This window comes from Microchirus variegatus (assembly GCF_963457635.1).
Source record: "Microchirus variegatus genome assembly, chromosome: 3".
Lineage (NCBI taxonomy): Eukaryota > Metazoa > Chordata > Actinopteri > Pleuronectiformes > Soleidae > Microchirus > Microchirus variegatus.
This window is the reverse complement of record NC_139804.1, coordinates 25,898,012-25,920,422: the sequence shown is the minus strand read 5'-3', so window position 1 is coordinate 25,920,422 and position 22,411 is coordinate 25,898,012.

The following is a 22,411-nucleotide window of genomic DNA, read 5'->3' as shown; positions in this document are numbered from 1 at the left end:
ATTTTAAAATCAGTGATAAGTAAATATATTGGAGATAGAAATCATAGAGATAGAGGCGATGGTAACTTAAATAAATGGTTGGTTAAAAAAAAGAAGAAGAAAAAGTACTGCAGCTTTAAATAAAAAAAAGGATGTGCACAATTATAAGACTATTCCACATAACAACAACTTAGACATGTTGGGTCTTCAGACTGTCACAAAACAATCTAATATTTGGAATAACCAGATTTATATCGAGATTCGCCACAAAAAACGAAAAAAAAAAAAACTGATTTGAAGATTTATAATGTCATTTCTACAGATGCATCTTAGTGTACACCTAATCACCTAATCTTGACCCGAATTTATATGCATTCGCAGCATTACACACTAATGTAATCATCTATATAGATCATTGGTTCTCAAAGTGCGGCCCGCGAGCCAATGGCGACCCACTGAAACTTTTCTGGAGGCCCGCAATGAATTACAGTTGATAGTTTTAGTTCAGGAGCTACTAAGCTTGTTAAATGTTTATTTGCACATTACTGGATACATACCAATAAATGTAAACTGTAGAACTGCAATCTGGTCATTAAAATGATTACAAATGGGATTTATTATTATTTATTATTATTATTATTATTATTATAATATAAAAATCCTCGCTCCTTAGCACCAGAGCTCCTGTTCTTTTTAACATTTATAAGATAAATGGAGCTTTCTTTTGGCCCCAATTAAAATACTTGGCCGATAATTTTCTATTCTGAATGTACCTGTGAATCTCAAAACTCTTAGGAACCAATGGTGTGCTACATTTATTTGTTTAGATTAAATCCAAACTCAAATACAAACAAATTGGGAACATATGAGGAGACACTACGAAGAGTAACCAGGCTGCCGTGCAGACAAACAAAATATTAAACAGAGACTCCCTCCTTCAATCCATCCCTCCATCCACCCTTCCTGTGTGTCAAGATGAGAGGATGCTGAAAAATTAAGGAGGCAAACACTAAGTGGTCGTCACATGCATCTCACCTTTCTGTCCCTCCTTTGCTGAGAGCAGATGCTAACAAATGTGAGGCGTTTGTTGAGAAGATGGAGGTGGGGAGAGAGGGGAAGACGCTAGAAGACGAGAAAAACACACCTCTGTGCAGATAAACAATTGCTGCTTTCAGAAAATGGGTGACACCAGGATAGTGGGGAGAGGGCACGGGAATTAGAGAGAATGCCCACACAGGAAGAGAGGGAACGCAATTAAGAGACTTAGGAGAGCGGTTTGAAGACATTATGTCTTTCGAAAAAGGAAGTGGGGTAAATGGAGAGGATGCGCTGGTGTCTGTGGTTAGCATAATAATTACTAGCTGCCGACCAAACTGGGAGACATGCTGTCATACAGTATTTAGTGGGACAGTAGTGTACATCAACTACTGCCAGGACTCATACACTAGCTCAAAAAAGTGCACTGTGCATTCGTACAGAACTTTAACAATATGCTTATGGTAAAACCGCAATAGTCTTTTTCAGTATCTGCTAATTACATTGTTCTGCTTGACAATCTTCAGTATCATAATCTGTTCTTTCACTAAATGCATGCCTGAACCATTTGTCATTATCCATTCCCTATCAAAGAGGTTATGTTTCTTGTATGTCTGTGAGCAGCATAAATCAAAAAGCAGAAAGAAAAAAATGATTTTGATGCTGCAACAGGGCTGTAAGGAAACACTTAAAAGTCCTGAGTTTCTCTATCATCTGCTTTGTATCACAACATCTCACAGTAGGTTCTGATATTTTGTATAAGATAATTTTGTATGCAATGCAACACATAGTTTATTTATGTTTATTTAAAAGTGATGTAAAAAGACAAAAGTCCCTCAAAGTGTCTGGACTCAATAAGGTAACACAATAATTATTTAGGAGAGTATACAGTAATGGATTTCTGCGGGTTCTCCCTGATTTCCGGTGAGTGAGTGAGTGAGTGAGTGAGTGAGAAAGAAATAGTAAAATAAACAACTTCTTACAACAGTTATGTACCTAAATGATTAACCGTAAAGCTGATACAAGGCTTGTGTGTTGATGGTATAGAAATATAGCAAACTGCTAATCTGCCTCTGTATTGTACCTGTGATTTTTATTCTGGTGAGCAGGCCAATCACTGTCCATGGTGCTTAATGTCTCTATGGCTAGGGTAACTCTCCATGGTGCTGAATTTCAATTCTCTGCGGAGAGCATTTTTCCCAGCACTTGTGTTCCACAGAACCTTCCTAACCACTGAAACTGAAGATGGAGCCACTAACAGTTGAAATAAACACAGCTCATCAGAGTAAAGCAGATCAATACAGTAATACCAGGCTTTCTCTTTCTCTGTTTGTTCTTTCTGCAGAGAGATGACGTGGTGCATTGATAAGGACTCCTTTGTTGCCAGGAAGCAGGGATAATGTATAGGAGTGCATCCCACTAACTATAGCAGATTTTTCCCGGAAGACTGTGTAAAAGTCAGCACAATTCAATTTCAATCCTCGTATTTAGAATAATCATTATCTTTCTCCTTTTTAGTAACAGGAGATTAATTCGATATGTTGTGGATATTTTTGTTGTTCACATTCACTTCAGGTAAATGAAAACCATGACGTTAGGGACATCTCCAGAAATGCGGCAATTAAAAGACACCAACACGAGCCAAAACGAGTCAGAGCAGCGTTCTGTCCAAGCCAACCATTTATGTATTCATTGTCTACTGCTTCATCCTCCACATGAGGGTAGCGGTGCCAATCCCTGCTGACACAGGGCAAAAGGAGAGGTCACAACCTGGACAAGTCACCAATCCATCGCATAGCAAACATATTGTATATGGACAAAACAACCATTCACTCTCACAGTTATCCTCTGCAAGTTTTTGGAGACACACGGGAGAACATGCAAATTACACAGTGTGTACTGTGTCCTGTCCTGTGTACTACTACTAGTTCATGTAATCCTTCAGGAACATGCTACCACTAAAGGTTTGAGTGTTCATTAACTTCATACTGACAAGCATATACAAGTATGGACCGGACAAACCTCTCGACTGAAGTATAAGGGTAAATTAAACATAATATTTGGACACTTACTGCCTCCACCCCATGTGACAATTTGCTGGTTGTTTGAATAAAGAATTTACTTGGAAATTAGATTTTTATGTCTTTTAAGGAAGGTGAGCAAGATCACTTTGGCTGCCATCTCAGCTGGACAACAGAATCTTCAGACAGTTTAACATCTTATTTGGGAAGTAGCATATTAAAGGTAAGTCATTGTCTGAACACAAAAAAACACGTATGGAATCACATGTCTTTTTTTTTTAAATAGCAGTTTTTACTGTTAACATAAAACATAGTTCCTTGATGAAAATTCCATATTATTGTCGGATATTTATTTTTTATTCAATAAATCCATGCCGTTGGACTGTACACAGTCAAAAGCTGAAAGGTTTCTTTTTCATCAGGTCAAATACCGTAAGTCCTAATAAGTATGAATGTATTTCTCACTGGATCCAGAAGAGGGTGCTGTGACCCCATGCTTCACACAGCAGATTCCTCATTTGTTTACCACTGCTTTCTTGACAAACTAACTCTTGAGATTTATTCAGCCAAAAATAGAATTCTTCTGTTCAAAGGGTGTTATTAAATGATGGAATTATATTAGGTTTTCAAATGAATGGGATTTAAGTTACATTTAAAACTGGGGGGAAAAGGTCATATGATTAAATGAATTATTTCAGTTATATTGAAAATATAGGTATTTTAAGCCCATTACAGCGTTTCACTCTTAACAGGCTGATTTTGTGTTAGCTCCAGGGAAGGCATGGCAACACTTGTGAAAAGCACATAGATATTTTCAAAGATGTGACAAAGCACAAAACCTGACCTGTGACCATCTCTACTCACCATTCATGTTATTATATCAATAGTGAATTCTGATATTCTTTATTTAAAGGGCAATATGCAATTTACTGCACTTCCTCACAAATCTATAAGTGCAGTGGAATTGAGACGATGAGCAGTTTATATTTTTAAAATGTGTATGTTGCAATGACTTCACCATCAGTCAACTTACATTTTGCTCCCTCAATCAACCTTAAAATGTATGGTCCCTACTTCCCTTGTTTGCATTGTTGTATTGCATGTTTTGCATTGTTATGCATGGTTTTCTTCTCTTTATCTGGTGATATTGTTGTTATTTCCATGTTTATACAGTATATATTTTCTTTTTCTTTCGCCTTTTATGGTACGCACTTGAGTGATTTCATGTCTTCTAGCAAACTGCCCTGGGACTACAAATGTAATTTAGCCAATGTTTTTAATCTTGCATATTGACACAATGATGTTAATTTATTTGTCCCCTGTTCAAGTAAATAAACAAATGAAACATGTATATGATGTCTTTCTTGATTTTTCAGTTTGACCCATGTTCAATCTGCTAACATGAAGGGCACAGGGTGTTTTTACTTCACTGTTGGGGAGCTGCCATGTCAAGTCGACCATCTTTGCATAGTCTTATGGTGACTTTGAGAATTCAGGGGTTGCCATGAGTATGACAACTTATAAGGACATTAAAAGCTTAAGAAAGCTTTGCGCAAAACAAAAGACAATGTCTATAAACTTTTTTTTAGTAAACCTAAACCCTAGTCTCTGCCATGTCTATAAACCCTTGGCAGAAAAGGGAAAGTCCACAGCAGTTTTTCACTCTCACATTCTTACATTACACTTTCCACGAGGATACATCAGAGCATGGTCCATACAGCACACATCCACATGGTGTCCAAAGAGCTAAATCTGCATTGTGCTTTTCCAAAGGAGGATTTCCACAGTAGGACTTAATCAGTAACAAAAGACACAATATCAACTGTTAAGCTTGTGTGGTTGGTGTTTATATTCCCATTGGCTGCTAGTCTGGCAGTTTGTGCATAAACAGGATGTTATAAACGACACATACCTAATCAGGCAATCACGTGCGAGCAGATATAAACGACTTAAAGTGACAGGGTTGTCGGTAGGTCATAGGCTATCTGCTGGTATTTTCATGCACAAGCAGCTCTGGGGTTTCCAGAGAATGGTCCGAAAAAGAGAAACATATCTAGTGAGCTGCAGTTCTCTGGGAGAACGCCAGAGGAACCCTTTGTTGGCATGAAACATCAGGGGAGATGATAATGGTCAGACTTGTTTAAGAGACATCAGCAACTCGATTTACAACAAAGGTAAAGTATGGAGAAGACCACCTCTGAACACACAACACATAAAGAAGATGGGCTACAGTAGCAGAAGACCGCACTTTATAAGGTGTCATATGTACCTAATAAAGAGGCCAATAAGTGTACATACACCTTACTACTTAATGCACTTCATTATTCATACATTTTCAGTTTCAGTTTCCTAACCATAGCAATAGTGCACTGATAATCCTCCAGGTAACCTCAAAAGTCCATGTGCCCCTCAGATTTAAGCTCCACTAAGTTAGATTGACTGTTTGATTGACAGCGGAGTTCTTCCGTCTCCCTTACTCATCACATCTTCCGCACACATCTCGTCCCTTGCTTCTGACACTCCAGACTCTTTGATCACTCATGTTTGTATTCAGCTGCAGAGAATTACTGAAGACTGCAGCGAGAGAAGAGAAAGAGGGGAAGAGGAGGACAGAGAAAAAACATTCAGTCTCTTTGTTTTTCTCTCTGTGGCATCTTGTCTTAAGGGAGAGAAGCTCTTTGAGAACTTAACACTGGTGAGCATGTGGGAGCATGCGTGTGTGTGTGTGTGTGTCTTGACTTCTTAAAGTCCTCCAGCGGCCTGAGACATGATGCTTTGCCAAGTTCTCAAATAACCAAAAGGATGTGAGGACACAAAGAAGAAGAGGAAAAGAAGATAGAAAATAGGGATGGATGGATGTGAAACAAAAGACAACACATTTGGGAAGATTTTTTCTTTTTTTTTCAAAACTACAAAAAAAGGAAGATTTAATTAGTGGTGGATAAAGTATACAATTGAAACATGGTACAGTGTGTGTTTCTCAATACACTCAATACATGAGTGTATTTGTCACTCCTGTATGGAGTGACAAATACAGTCATGAGAACAGAGGTAAAGGGAATAAAAGAGGGAGAGGAATTATCAAAGCACAGCGTAACAGCAGGATAACACGCAGATGAGTCATTCATCTGTCAAGGTGAAGAACAGCTGTCACTCGATTATGCTTACAAAGTTTCTGAGTTCAAACTCAGGTTAATTTCATAACCGTGGTCCCGTCCTTGTAACGTGGTATAATCTGTTAGGATGGCCCATAGACACAGTGACTTCATACATGACCATTTTACCGTTTTCAGACATGAACTTCGGAATATGGTGAGGAGATTTTGGGGAGTTTGCTGTGAGAAGAATTCAGTCCAGGTTGGACACATTCACAAGGGGTGGCACCTGATTTGAGCTTGCAAGAAGGCAGGATGTTTGCCCAAGCTGTCAATTCTCTGAAGAATTGAACCTCAGAAAAACGTGCACACTGTGATTTCATTTGAACAAATGAACGAAACCTTTTTTGCCCCAAAAAGGAAGTTTGTGTTGCACCGAGAGCATAAAACCCTAAAAAAATACATTATTTTCATTCTGTCATTCTACATGACTGCATGATGCAAAAATGCATCATTAACCCTTAGAACACAGAGCATTTGGGCTGTTTTTTCCCCCCATTAGTATGTTTAAAAGTACGATTGATACAGAGGCTATAAGAATGTGCAATAAAGAGTGTCTAATATCCTTTTTTTCCAGCACAACCTAGGCAATCTCATTTTCACCAACTATATAAAACACACCTGAGCAAAAAGTACTCAAAATGTTTAAAATCAGATTGAATTTGCGACAATCTGGAAATACGTCACAGTTGAATGAATCATAGCTTTGACTCAACAACAAATAAGAAGACGAAAACAAACATGCCTGAATATGTGACCTATAAACACAACAAGTCCATATAAGGAATTGTGTATTATTCCCACGATAACTTACCATGGGTGCACCTGCAGCACATATCCGTGCCGTGTGAGCACTAAGGGTTTAACATATCATGATTTCAGTCAGTGACAAGTACAGTGAAGTGCAACGTGCCACATTCATAGTGTTATATCAGAGCTTGTTAAGCAGCTGAATGCTCCATGGGACAAACTGTTTTAGTCCACATCCAGGCTTCCTGTACCTGAGCCCTTAGTTTAAAAGTACAAAATCAGCACAGTGCATCTGTGGGCTTGTGAACAAAAAAATGAACGTGTATGAACTGCTCTGTCATGAGAAAAATGACATGTACTGCAGCTCCTACAGACAATTTCGGGGAAACGATTGACTGGATTCAGTTGGTTTGCAAATCAAACTTCATTCGTTCACCCTTTACGAGTTATTTTCTATTCTCCTGGGGTTAACATGTCCAGCCTTTCAACCTATTACGTCTGTGCGGAAGCTGTAGCGCTGCTCGGAGTGTGTAACCTCCTGACAGCAGAGGAACTTGACAAATAATATGAATTGTTCTTATTGGTTTTGTTCTTTGGTGTGTGTGTGTTCTGTAGCTACAGGGATCCTCTTCTTGTCTCCTCAGCTTTATTTAACCCTTAAACGCGCCTTTAAAAAAATCACGTTAACACACCCAGCACACCAAATGGTGCGCATGAAAGTACACAGCTATAAAAATAGTATACATCTGTATTTTTGCCTTTTTTTTTTTTTTAGGTTTTAGACCAACATCTCATCTTTCCATCCATATCAAATATTAATATATATTTTTTATTTTTAACCCTTAAATTTCCAGGTTTATTCATGATGCACCTTGATTTTATGATCTAAAAAACACAAAAAATGAATTATTTTCAATATACTTCATGGAAACTGGAATTTTTTTGTTTGGATTATTGCAGCCTGGTATATGTGAAAGATTAGCAGAATCATCTTTTTTTTTGCATTATTATTTTTTTTGTAATGTCAGATGGCCTAAAACACTCACGTTAACACACCCAGCACACCAAATGGTGCTCATAAAGTACACAGCTATAAAAATAGTATACATCTGTATTTTTTCCTTTTTTTTTTTTTTAGGTTTTAGACCAACATCTCATCTTTCCATCCATATCAAATATTAATATATATTTTTTATTTTTAACCCTCAAATTGCCAGGTTTAGTCATGATGCACCTTATTTTAAGATCTAAAAAACACAAAAAATGAATTATTTTCAATATACTTCATGGAAACTGGAATTTTTTTGTTTGGATTATTGCAGCCTGGTATATGTGAAAGATTAGCAGAAACATTTTTTTTTTTGCATTATTATTTTTTTTGTAATGTCAGATGGCCTAAAACACTCACGTTAACACACCCAGCACACCAAATGGTGCTCATAAAGTACACATCTATAAAAAAAGTATACATCTGTATTTTTGCCTTTTTTTTTTTTTAGATTTTAGACCAACATCTCTTCTTTCCATTCATATCAAATATTAATATATATTTTTTATTTTTAACCCTCAAATTGCCAGGTTTAGTCATGATGCACCTTATTTTAAGATCTAAAAAACACAAAAAATTAATTATTTTTAATAAAATTCATGCAAACTGGATTTTTTTTGTTTGGATAATTGCATCCTGGTATATGTGAAAGATTAGCAGAAAAAAAAAAAATGTTCATTCTTTTTTTTTCTGTTATGTCAGATTGTCTCATAAAATCACGATAACACACCCAGAGCACCAAATGGTGCTCATAAAGTACACAGCTATAAAAAAAATTATACATTTATATTTTGAATTTTTTTTTTTTTAGGTTTTAGACCAACATCTCTTCTTTCCATACATATCAAATATTAATATATTTTTTATATTTTTAACCCTTAAATTGCCATGTTTAGTCATGATGCACCTAATTTTATGAAAAAAAAAAGACAAAAAATTAAATATTTTCAATATAATTCATGCAAACTGGATTTTTTTTCTTTGGGATTATTGCAGCCTAGCATATGTGAAAGATTAGCAGAAAAAAAATTGCATTATTATTATTTTATAATGTTAGATTTCATAAAATATTCAGTTAACACACCTATAGCACCAACGTGTGCTCATACAAATACAAGCTATACAAATTGTGTACATATGTATTTTTGTTTTTTTATTTTCTTATTTCTTAGACCAACATTAGACCTCATTATAGATACCAAATAAAATTTAAAAAAAAATGTTTTGTGCTGTAATGAAGAACTTCCACTCTTGGTATCCTCTCCTTTGCAGAGGTTATAATCAGAATGATCTGGGGCTTCTGGGCCTCTTTTTTTTTCCCGTTGCTGATATCCGGCTCCCGGTGTTTGTTGCTGAGCAGGAGGACATTTTTGTCCTGCTTCGGAGTGTAGGACAGCAGGGTGTGAGTAAATGAAGAGATGGAGGAGCCTCGGGAGCTGAGGGGGAAGCTCTGGTCAGTTTTTACGCATTGTGCCAAAAATGGTGATCTTTCGTCGCAGCAGCTCCTCTGCCAGCCCAAATGAGGAAAATAAATGATCAATAGTCACAGTCACCCTCCCAGCCCCTCCGTCATGTCCAACACGACCCTCTCTGTCCTTGGTTTTGTTTCTGCAGCGCAACAGCTGCCCAATAGACGCCAACAGAAGGAGTCCAAACTAAGCCCGCACGGTGGTGGTTATCGAGGTCCTTCCACTCGGGCACTGTCCTTCTCCCATGCAGTTTGGTTCATTCCATGATAAGTTTTGTGATCTCCGTGGTGAAAAATAAATAAAAAGTGTCAATCAGCTCACTAACAATGGCCACGGCATGGCGGGGAGGTTCTGGAGTTAGTCCTGAGTCTGGAGGCTTGAACTGGAGCATCAGGGTGTTTGTGGGTGCCCAGATCGCTCCGTTTTTGGATTTCCATAAAAGGTCCGCTAGTGTCACCTCTTCCCCAAAGTCAGAAGAGTCAGTGGAGTTGGTGGGACACTGGAAAGCCCCCGGGAAGTACTCTTCATCGGCTGTGTCGGTGTCCAAAGCTGATGGAACGCATTGCGCTCCGTGCGCTCGTCTTCAATGACCATGTTTAGCGCCTCCGTGGTGCCGCTGTGATGCTTCATTGTGTGTGGTTTGACATGCAAAGTCCAGCTATGCTCCTTAGCTCTGCACAGACACCTCATCACCTGTATACCTGTGATCATTGCAGCGCAGTGCACAGGTGCACAGATCGGGGTTTGTTTTGGCTTTAATTTTTGCTGTACATTTCATGTGCTGGGAAATCGCCTGCATTATGGATATTTCAAAAGCTGTGGGGACCCCACAATTTAGATGTCGGGGTGCTTTGGAGACTGTACTCTGAAGTTTTGGTGCTTTGAAAGTTTAAAAAAAATTTTTTACATGAAAGGAGGGCATGGAAAAGGTGCCACTTGAAAGCCACCTGCGCTTTTACGCATTGTGTCACACTGTAAATGCACTGTGCACGTTAAAGGCACGTGCACGCGCGCACGTGCATGTGCACCCGCGCACACTCACATGCACACATGCCCACACACATGTACTCACACACCCATACAAAATTTCTGCCTCAGACCTTATGTGGAGAGGGGGGGGGTGGGGTTTAGTGGGAGTGCCCTCGATCACAAAAAGCAGTTTTTTTCTCCATGTGCCAAAAAAAGAAAAATGACGTAATCTTGATGGAAATGTGTCAGAGCACACATTTAAAGCCTTTTGCTTCAAATGATGTGAAAAAATTAGATGATTCATGTTTTTTACTTTACATTTGAGCAGGATCAAAAATAGTGATTTGAATGGGTTTCAATGAGCACACTTTGGTGCAAAGGTGTGTTAACGTGAGTAAATTTGTCACAGTTGTTTAGAATAGACTAAAAAAAAAATTCACATGAAAATTTTTTAAAGCACCCAAAAATACACAACCTAGCAAATTTTGAACAATATGCATGAAAAAATGAAAAAGATATGCTAAAAAGAAAAAGTCAAAAACACAAAAAGGTGTCTAGGTGTGTTAAAGGGTTAAGTGCTTCACATCCTTGTGATCAGACCTGGGCCTGTCACCTTACTTACAATTTATGTAGTCTCTCTGTACGTCTTTACAGTAAGCCGAGATAATGCCGGTTATTTATTCATGCCGTGGCTTGTTATGTGCCAAGACATCACTGTGCTTGAATGCATGTGACTTTCAGCCTATGATAGATTTACAGAACTAAACCTTGTTAAACAAGCAGGATTTGTAGAAGCAATAAGGGTAACACAACAGGAAAGCATGGCTTGCTGTGTTAAGTATTAAATATTGGATTTGCTATTTGGTCAGATTAGGTTTTTAGGTGTCACAGCTGGTGATATTTAGGGCAGACAGTCCAACTAGGCTACAATAATCTGTCTTGGATTGGGGATATTGATTTAGAAAACAAATGAAAGTGCGTCAGCAAAGGACAGTTTCCATGTAGGTGTGAAAACAGAGCTGATGGTTTATAATAATCACCACAACATGAAACCATGCAAATACTTCACCCTCACACCAAACAAAAGTTAATTCAAATTCCATAACTCTTCTTTCTCTTCAGTGCTTGGATAGCAGCTGTAATCTAATATGCAGGTCACTGTTTGTGGTCCATTTGTTTAAATCTGGCACCAAAGTAGATGGATGTAATTTCTTCTCTCCCATGCAGAGGGGGTTGAAACAGAACTCCCCAGATTTTTCACTGCAGTAGAGGAAACTATACAATCTCACATTGTCTACATTTCCTTTTTTTTCCAACAGTGGAAAGGAATGCTTAATCTTATGAGCAATGGGATTGTAAAAAGCATTGTAAAACATCAGGGTAATCTAATGGCTCTCTAAAGGATACAAGGCAGATTACAAAATGAGGACATCATTCAGATAACGAGGACAACCTAAAAATAAGCAGTTACAAAAGAAAAGGGGAAAAAAAAAGAACAAATGTCCTCAAAGACAGCGATGCACTGAAATACTAATCAGATTACGTATACAATGGCTGAAGAAACAGACTCCTACACATGCAGTTACATACAAATAAACATGCAAACATGCTCCCCGCAGATCTGCAAATGAATCAAACTCCCTTTTCAAAAAAATAACAAAAAAAAAACTATCTATCAAAGCGTGCTCAGCAGGAGTTGGCCAGCACTCATCTCTTCATTTCTTTCTTCACCCGCTACAACCCCATTTTTCTCAACAAAACTCAAAATGAAAGGATTTCGGAGGCTAGCATTCACAGCTTTTGTTTTGGAGATTTGCATGGAGAAAGGAGACGATGAGTGAGTGAGTGTGTGTGTGTGTGTGTGTGTGTGTGTGCGTGCGTGCGTGCGTGTGTGAACAAATATGCATATACTGTGGCCCTTTGTTGACAGCTGAGTTAATATGATAGTAATGGGCAGAGATGCTATTTATTACCCAATAGAGTGGCAACATTCACAACTGCTGCATGGGATTATACTGTTTGAAGCATTCACAGCCTTTTTTTTGACATCACCATGGATTTTTAACTCAAGCCCGATTAATATCACTTATCACTGTGCTGGATGTCAGTCTCACCCTTGACTTCTCCATCGACTGTTTGAATCTGGCTTTCCTCAAATGAATACTTCAAAAGATGGCCCTGTATGTGTCAAATACTGATTCTGTGTCTGAGGAGACATTCCCAGTTTTGACGGACAACAGTTTCAGTCAGCTCAGCTTCATAACTGACCTCCGCCAAGGAGGTATATGTTTTTTCGCCGGAGTTTCTTTGTCTGTCTGTTTGTAACATAACTCGAAAAGTCACAGACTTGGATGAAATTTTCAGTAAATGTCCACAATGGGACCATGAACGAGTGTTTGAATTTTGGGTGTGATCCGTAGACGCCATCACTGGTTACAACACTCGCGGTCTGACCCAGGCGCACCGGCAGAGTGTATTTTGTGGGCACTGAGCTGCCTTGGTGGAGGTCTGCGCTCTCTGAGTGCTTTTCTAGTTCATACATGGATTCCAAAGACGGAGCATATCAATGTGATTGAGTTTTGGAGTGCTTTTGGCAGAAGAAATTAGTGGGATATTTCCATTTCCTGCTCATGAAAGTGGTGACATTCAGGCAAAAAAAGCATGCAGATAGCGCTGTTAAATGATCACGGTTTTCCCTCAGAGCATTGCCATATCCTATTCATGATTGTCCTCAAATCCACTGAAATTGCATGCCAAACTGGCCTGACTGTGGTCTGCTGCTTCGCTGGCGTGTCCCTCTGTTACACACGACCACCCCTTCTTCCCCCGAGAGAGAATTTTGCATCAAATATTTTGGGGGAAAAAATATCGCGAACATGGTAAAACCACACAAATGCTCAGTAAAATGTAGACACACACACTTGGACAAACACCCGCAAACAACCACCTGTCATCAGATCTCTGTTTTTGAAGCACACTTAAAAAACTGATGAATAAAAAGCAACAATATTAAAAGAGCAGCAGTGTCACCTCCACTTGTCTCCTGTATGCCATCATTATGTTAAACACCTCATCAAACTTGGTTTGATTTTTCATTTTTCCAAATTTCACATCAAAAGGCCTCACTCGTCGTGTTTCCTCTACATATTTGCTCACCAGTGCACAACCTCAAAAGCCAGCTATTGTCATTTCTAATATTGATTTTTTTTTTCAGTGTGATACTAACACAGCTGTGATGATGAAGATCATATCATGGATACTGACAAAAGTAATATAAGACCATTAAGAGCGAACTTTTCCACAACACAAGCAGCAGTTTGAATAGAAATCCCAACACAGATCACATTCATCTTTAAATCCCTGTGGATTGATCGCACCAGGATTATAAAATGGTTTTAGCCAAGGAAAGGTTGACCAGAATGTTAATGCTGTGACCAACTGTTCACACTTTAGGAGATGTTTCTAGTTAGAGAGGATCTATATATATCCACATATAATATGTTGCCTTTATCTAATTGGTACATAATGTGAATTTCACCCTTTTCAATAAATTGTTAACAATATTATTGTTGTTGCACTTCCCCTCTCTTTCTCACTGTCCATTTCACATTTCCTATTTTTGTTTTCTCACCAAGTTAACAAGAGCAGTGTTTATGACTAGATCTTTGGCTGCAAATCTGATAAACTGAGTTCCTCCAGCATGTCTTTTCTTGCCTTTTCATAATGGAGCTGATAACACGGCTGAGGATGGATGGCAATTGGGAAGGGACACGCTGCAACTCCTTTGGGAACAGTGCTGGGCAAGTTTGCTCCACTTTTTGTTCTGCCAGAACAACTCTGACAGCATGTTAATGCATGTGAGCCAACGGGTGCCAGGACTCTAGCCGTATTAAGGTTTTCCACTAGAGCAGATGCCATATGTTCTTTTCTGCCAGAGCCACATGTCCCCTTCTCTTTCAACTCTGCCTTAAAGGGAGCCAGTGAAAACACAAAAGTCAAATCAAGAGACTTCTTCTCAGCTCTCTGTGGCTAATATACAGCACCGATGGAAAATAACTGAATAAATAAATAATTATCAGGAAAACATCTTTCTTTTCTCACCTCACAGTAAAAAAAAAAATATATATATTCATAGTTTCATATATTCTTTCCCAAGGAATGGCTTTTCATATGTCAGATGAGCTTTGGTGCGATAACATGGCCCTTACTCGTACTGAGGAGGTGAGACTTTGACTGTTTTTTCCGCCTGCAAAAGTGCGTATTTGTTTGAGAATCAAATACAAGAAGATGCTAGGAAATGGGAGAGGCAGGTGTTTTTCTTACTTTCTGAAAACAAAAACATTTTAATTTGAGGTGAGTTTGCACACGGGCGTGACAGAAAAAGTTTATTTCACATAAGAGGGTAAACTTTATTGGATGTTAACTTAAAGTAACAATGGTATTTGCATCACTGGTGTTTATTTCCATGTTCCACAATCATTAGGGTTAGTTGAGACAATAAATAGACATACGTACATCCTTACAGTGCATCCTTACACACACAAACATATTACTATTTTAGGTGAGTAACAAGAGCAAAAATATTTACTATTCCACCATAAACCTTTTTAACATAAGGACACTGATGATCTGTGATGGTTGATGGGTGGGGTTGGTGTGTGGTGGGTTGTCTTCCCTGATTAAAGTTGCATTGCTTTGTATGGAAATCATGTTTGTTATAGTCATGATGGATGAATTCAAGCTGCTTCTGTTTCTGGTACTGGTAAAACTATACAGCTCCTCTATCCACATACATGACACGTGTTTACCCTTAAATCTCTTAATAATATTCTTCTATCAACAGTAAAGGCTTAACATAACATTTCTATAACAACAACCACTGTCATTCATGTCCTTTGCCGTGTATTTTTGATTATTAGCTCTTCCCAGCTCAGTTTTGCTCGTGCATATCTGTCTCAATGAGTTAGTATCATCATTTTTGGGGTTCATGTCATGTCTTTTTTTGGTAACGCTTTCTTTTACAGTCCCCTAATTACCTGGTATTTAGCTGGTAAATTCATGGTAACACTAAAGTGTTGCTAGGTAATTACCAAGGGTAATAAGATAAGTAAATACAGTGAAACCGTTGCCAAAATACTGGGTAATGCACGGTAATGTACTCGGTAAGTAAAGTAAAACTGTACTGTAAAAGAAAGCCAAGCTTGTTTCCATGTAATTACACACATTTTTAGGGTTAGGTTTGTTAGATTACCCCTTGGGTAAATAGCTAGTAATTAGGGGACTGTAGGTACCTGCTTATTACCAGTTTATAACCCAATAATACACTTACATTTACCATAGTTTTGCCATAGTTTAGCTGTACATACCTTCTTATTAACAGCAGTAATAACACGCTATAATTAACTATATAGTTACCAGGTAAATGCCCAGTATTTTGGCAACAGTTTCACTGTATTTACTTTCTTATTACCATTGGTAATTACCTAGTAACACTTTGGTGTTACCATGAATTTACCAGGTAAATACCTGGTAATTAGGGGACTGTAAAAGAAAGCGTTACCCTTTTTTTTACATTTTTTCCTCAATTCCTAGCGCCTTCTCTTTGCGGCTCTATCTTCCAACATGATCGCCATTTGAACCAAACTTTGCTGAGTTTTTCTGGATTTCATTTTGTGTGACAAGAGTTCCAGACACCTCATTATGAAGGGGGGGGGGGGGGGGGGGGGGGGGGCGCGGAGAGGGAGGAATTTGTTTACTCAGTTTTCGAACTTATCCATCAGACTCAGTTGGGATTAGTCTTTATTTTTGGGATGGATTTACTTTTACTATTTTTTCTCTCTGTCTCTGCCTCTTTCTCACACTCACCCCCTATCTCTCCCTCTGACCATGTCTCCCTCTCCCAGTCTTTTAATAGGAAGCACATTTGCAAACAACTGGCTGAGACAAAAAGATAGATTTACATTAAATCCACTGGCCACGTTTCTGTGCATTTGTGTGTATGTGGTGTGTGCGTGTGTGTCTGTAGAAAGCCGTGAGGACAAACCCTACCTTTAAAAGGACATTGTGGCTGGTCTTCACAACTTTATAGGGCATTACATGGGATAAGATTTGGTTTTAGGGTTAGGGTTTAGGTTAAGGTTAGGCATTTAGTTGTGAAGGTTAAGGTTACAGTATAAGGCACTAGGGAAATGCTTTATGTCTATGAGTGTACTCACTGACAATGCCCTACGAGAATGTGTGCGCGCGTGTGCTATGAGAACAAGGCTGTCCTTCTTTACGTCAGGACTAATCTCTGTTTTATGAGGTGATGTTCGGGCTTGTTGTCGTCAATCTTTGTGACTGATGCTAGTTGCGCAACAGTGCATTTAGCCCGCTCTTGTTCCTCTTGTTTTAAAATGATCGTCCTCTCTATTTTTTGCCACTCAAGACCTTATTTATGATCATCTTCATAAGTTCTTTCTAAAAGGTTCAGGAAAACTGAAGGCTGTACCACACGCTGCATGATCCAATGGCCTCACCCACTAAAAAACCCAATGCCTCTCCTTCCATTAGCTTTGCCTCCTACAATACCCATTGGGTGTTATTTATGATTGTTTATTTTTGTTGTCTCCCTCACTGCATGGCCAAGCTGACTGTAAACCTTATGAAACATTCTGTCTGATCAAAACCTATGAATTATGAATAGAGGAAGAAACGCATGTGTGCGGTGTGGGTGTGGGTATGTTTGAAAAAGCAAGAAAGAGTGGAGAAAAGGATGGCGGGACTGAGTGTGATCAGGATTAATGAGTTATGATAATGAGAACAAACAACTGTTAGATAGTGGAAGAGGAAGCCTCGCAGATATTTTCAGCTGAGCACATGACAGAGAGACACACACAAAGGGAAAGTGTTTTTTTGTACTTTTGTTTGCTTGGAACAAGTAATATGATCCTGCAGTGCTGTGTTGTTTATCTGTCATGTGCATCTGCCTCAGGAATACTTGTTCCGCAACTCTGTGCGCGTCTTTGTTGAAGTCGCAGTCCATAAATCTTAATTTTTGATTAAAATAGGAGTTGTCATGTCTATACTAGTCACGCGTTTTGTCAATAAAGAACACTTGCTTGCAAAAAACATGATGGATACTGGGCGGACGATGTTTGTTTAATTGTATACGATACAGAATAATGTAATTCCTTTGTGTCGTAACTGAACGCTCATAGGAGCATAGGGGCTCATAGGGGGTCAGTATAAGTGTTTTTTTTTTTTTTTATAGCCATTACACGGCAGACAATTCCAGGAATTTAAAGGAAATCTAAAATAATCCTAGCCAAATGGTTATGTCATTAAATGTGTGTTTACTCAACAATAACTGCCTTGCTTTGGCCAAATAAATTTCAACTTCCAATAAAGCAAAATTATTTTGCCGGCAAAATGAATTGCACAAGCAAAAGTTTGTACCAACAGTGATGAAATGTTCTGCGTAAGCTCCTTCAGATCTGCGTTTCACACAGTTGAGACATTCTTCATCTTCAAAAGTTCACAGAAGTGTCACAGTCGTAAGGTGTCGTACATCTAAGGAGCAAAAAGAAAAGAGAAGGAGGAGGGAGTAAAGCAACACTATAGACACCAACTGCTTTTGAATATTAATAAAAGAGACGTCCGTTCACAAAAGTAAGATGACGACTATAATGCAGGTCAGTTGACAGTTAAAAGACTCTGCCCCTGACGTCAGAGTGGTCCTCATTTATTAGCTCTGGTATTCTGTGCATGTGGTGTCAATGTGCTCATGGATTTGTGTGTACGCTTTGAAAACTGTGCCTATCTTATCTGTCTGCCAAGACTCTTCCACCCAAACACCTGGATGACCACCTGGTCCATCCACCAGGCACATTACAGTGCACAAATATACACACACACACAGCTCAAAACTCTCCTTGACGGTTTGATGTGTGTGTAACATCATGAGCTGTGCTGCTCGCTTAGAGGAAGAACAGACTCGCCTTCTGTTCAGCCTCTTGGTTAAGCACTAATTCCTCTCTCTCGCGTTCCCTCTCTGCAGCTCTCCCTCTTAAAGGAGCCATTTGTTTGGCTCTTGACGGTAAACTGGGAGGCGGAACAAATGAATCTGGTGAGTGTTGTCCTCAATGAGTGTTGGATAAATAACATTTTGAAAACTTGGAGAAAGCTTTTGGAAAACAAAGGATGTATGGAAAGCTCCTTTTGACAGCTCACGCGAAGGCATCCCAGAAAGAGGAAAATGACAAGAATAGAGCTATAAACAACCTGACAGAAGTTTAAGAACACTGCATCCATGAATCCATGAGAAGAGTGCCAGGAAGGTGGTGACTAAGGTGAGGGAAGTGGTGAAATGGGGGTGACCCTCTTCAGCAGGGTCACAGCAGCTTGAAAACTTTCATGAAAGTGCATCCCCAGAGGAAGAGCCAGATGGAGTTGAAAGACAGTCGTGATGTACTGGAGGAGGAGAAGCACTCTCTAAAAAAAGGAAGCATGTGAGCTGCAAAGGAGGAGAAAAAAACTAAATGAGAAGCAATACTGAGGGGATATATGGAGCTAGATTATAATTCCTCAGCCTCACAGGTCCTGGCATGTACCTGCTTTACGTCATGATTTACCCTGGCATCTGTCCACAATCACATGCCTATAGTTTTCACAAGCTGCAAGGGGCGATAGTTAATTGTCTAATATGTAATCTGTGTACAATATCCCTTTGAATTATCTGAAATATAGTAAAATAACATATATTTTTTAAGGACAGCTATTTTCAAACTATATACAATAATGTGAAACATTACTGTGGAACTCTGTTGACTGTAGTCTCAAAATGCAGCCACTCTGCAGACAGACAGCAGCCATGACAGCACAGTGCTGCCTTCCTGAGCTGTGGGCTATGCTGTATTACATATTGATCTATAATGCATGCTACTGGCAGGGTAAACACAGCATTGAATTCCCCAGAATGAAAAAAATAAAAAAAATAAAATTACGATAGAATTGACATCCCTGGATCCCCGGGTTCGCCTGTTTTGCATAATAACTTCAATCACTGGCGGAATACACACCTGCTGATGATGTTAGATGCCGTTAAACAAAAAAAAACGCTCGGACCAGACTGAATAATAGAGCAGGAGTTGCTCAAATTGATTCCTTGAAATATTGATGGGAATTAAAAGCTCCTTTGCTGTGGGGGGACCACTGGAGAAGGGGAGCTGAGGTTACAGCCTTATATTGGTGCATACAACTCACATTTATGTTTGCCTGCAATTTATATATCCACAGCAAATGGACTTTGTGATTGGTGTTCACTGTAAATAGAGGTATACAGTATGAACGGGGATGGTGCACAGGGAGACGTTTGTGCTCATGAACAGACAGAGGGAAAGAATACATTCTATTTTTCCTTGTATCACACGATGCGTTTTCTTGCGTATAGGTTTTTATTGTTGGCAATTGTTACTTCTGGTCATTTCTGGTCACTACAACTATATGACAAGGGAGATTCTGAGCCAAAACATTAGCTTACAAGCTATCAAAAATTTGTAAAAATACAAATGCCTCTTCGGAAAGGTAAAAGGGCCCAAGGAGGAAATAGAAGAAGAAGAAGAGCCTTCAACTTCCAAGGGAAAAAAAAGGGTATTTCAAAATGTATTAGACAATATCAGGATTTCTACTTAACATGCGGGTTTATTGCCACAGGTGATTCTCAAGCACCAAGCCCACTCTGTATAATATGTGGCGAAAGGCTAGTAAATGAGCCTCATGAAACAAGTTCAGGGCTCCCACTAATTCAGCGGGACGGTGAGTTATATTTTTAGGTACTTTGTTTTAGTTGTTTCTATACCGGTCTGTGAAAATATTATTTTGGTCCATGGTGCAAAAAAGGTTGTTGTTCTAAAGAGCATAATGAGTCATGCTTCCCCATCCGTGCATACACGTAACTTAGCAAAGAAGGTGTTCCTACAAAAGAATTACTTACTTGCTGCTTATCTAAAATGTGCTATATAATGTAATTCATATGCTTGAAGTCGGTTATTCATGTCCTGACACTTGAGTCAAGAAGAGTGAAGCAGCGAAAGTGCGAAATATATATATATATATATATATATATATATATGAGAGGAAGAGTCATATTCCGGCGCCTTGTTTTATAGGAGTGCAAAGACATAAAACTGATGCAAAGGACTGTAACGCGGGTGCACACTTACACATAAACATGCACACACAGTTTTTTTTTTATGTCCATGTCTTCAGCAAAACATCTTAAGTTTAAGCAGCAAAGATGGAAATGCCTGCAAAAGTCAGCAGCCATGTGCTCAGGTTTCGTTTGCGTGAGTAGACTCAACCTTTTTGAGGCCCCATGTCATTTATCAGTTTGAATCATTGGCATTTAACTTAGTTAAAGGTCCCACATTATGCTAAATCAACTTTTTAATCATTTAAATCCTTATATTTGGGACTCTGGAGGACCTATCAGTTGGCAAAGTGTGAAAAAAGATGACTCACTCATGTTTTTGTGGTCCTCCTCAGTCTAAGTACAGGAGATGAAACACAGTGCGACTTTCTTCACTCATTGGGACGTCACAAGACGCACAATTCCTGGAATTGTTGACTCGCAGAGCTCCGCTTTGTCCGTAAAAAACGCGAGAGTGCTGGTGAGGGCAACGGTATCCAAAAACCGGAAGTCCACGAAAAGTTCTATTCTTGGCTCCACATTGCAGCACAGAGTCCTACACAAACTTCCAGCCTCAGAGGATTATGTTTCATTACGATACCAAGGAACTATAGGTTAACTTGGAGAAATAGGATATAATATGGGACCTTTAAAAACCTACATTTGGTCAATTTTTTGTTGATGTAGTCTAAATACTTATAGTAAAATCTATTTTTCCATCCACTAGAAACAATAAATACCTTCAAGCAAACACACATAATTGTCTTCCCTGTCAGTCTGAACAGTACGCGTCCATAAAATCCTCCTCCAAAAAAGTCTGCGTGACATTTCCTGCTTTCATAATCAGGCTTAAGTTGTCAGATGTTTTTGGAGGAATATATATTATATTCCACACCAATTATAATATTTTTATGTCTGCGAATACATGAATAAGTCACCAGAATATAAATAGCAGAAGAGGTTGTAAATGTCATGCTGTACGGTTTTGCATAAAGTAACTAATATGCACTAATCTGAAACACATTGACATACTAAAGGAGTTAGAGTTCAGATTTTAGGTGGTTTATGTTTACTAACAGCTCCAACCAAGATAGCTGTTTATGAGGTGAGGAGATCAAACTGGAGAAGAAGGAATCACAAAGGCAAATGTCACACGCAGTCTAGAAGAACATATTTCAGACTGGAGAGATGGTGTAATAAACTCCACAGATAGATCCAAATACCATGCTCTAATTATTTTATCAATCTCTGCCCTTTACATCAAAGTGGGATTTTATTTGAATGAAAAAAAAAAACCAACAACAACAGTTATGCACTTTTCGCCATCATTTATTCATGTGCACTCTAATCAAACCTTTGCGTTTCTGAAAAGCTGGGACTAAACTGGCAAACTCTATTTGCATTGTTTGTGAACATTTGCACACAAAACAAAGGCAAACACTCTGCTTGGATACCAAACATTCATGACAACGGATCACACAGAGAATCTGTGTCTTAATAAACTTAATATTCAGTATTAATGTATTCTTCCTTGTAAAATTCTGTGCTGAAGCACTTTCACATTGATCGCAAAAGGAAAATGTATATTATCACGCTGAGTTTAGAGCAGGAAGACACTGTGCTATATTTGAAAATGTCACTCAAATGCAGAGTTATAAATACAGTCTCAACGATAATTTGTCAAAGCCAATAGCTCATGCTATAACTGCATCCATTACGGCAATGGGTTTTCAACCTTTCTTGTTTGTGCATCTTTTAATAACACTCACCTGATTCAAACTGGCATGGTGAGGAGGTCGACCAGAAACGAATTTCCT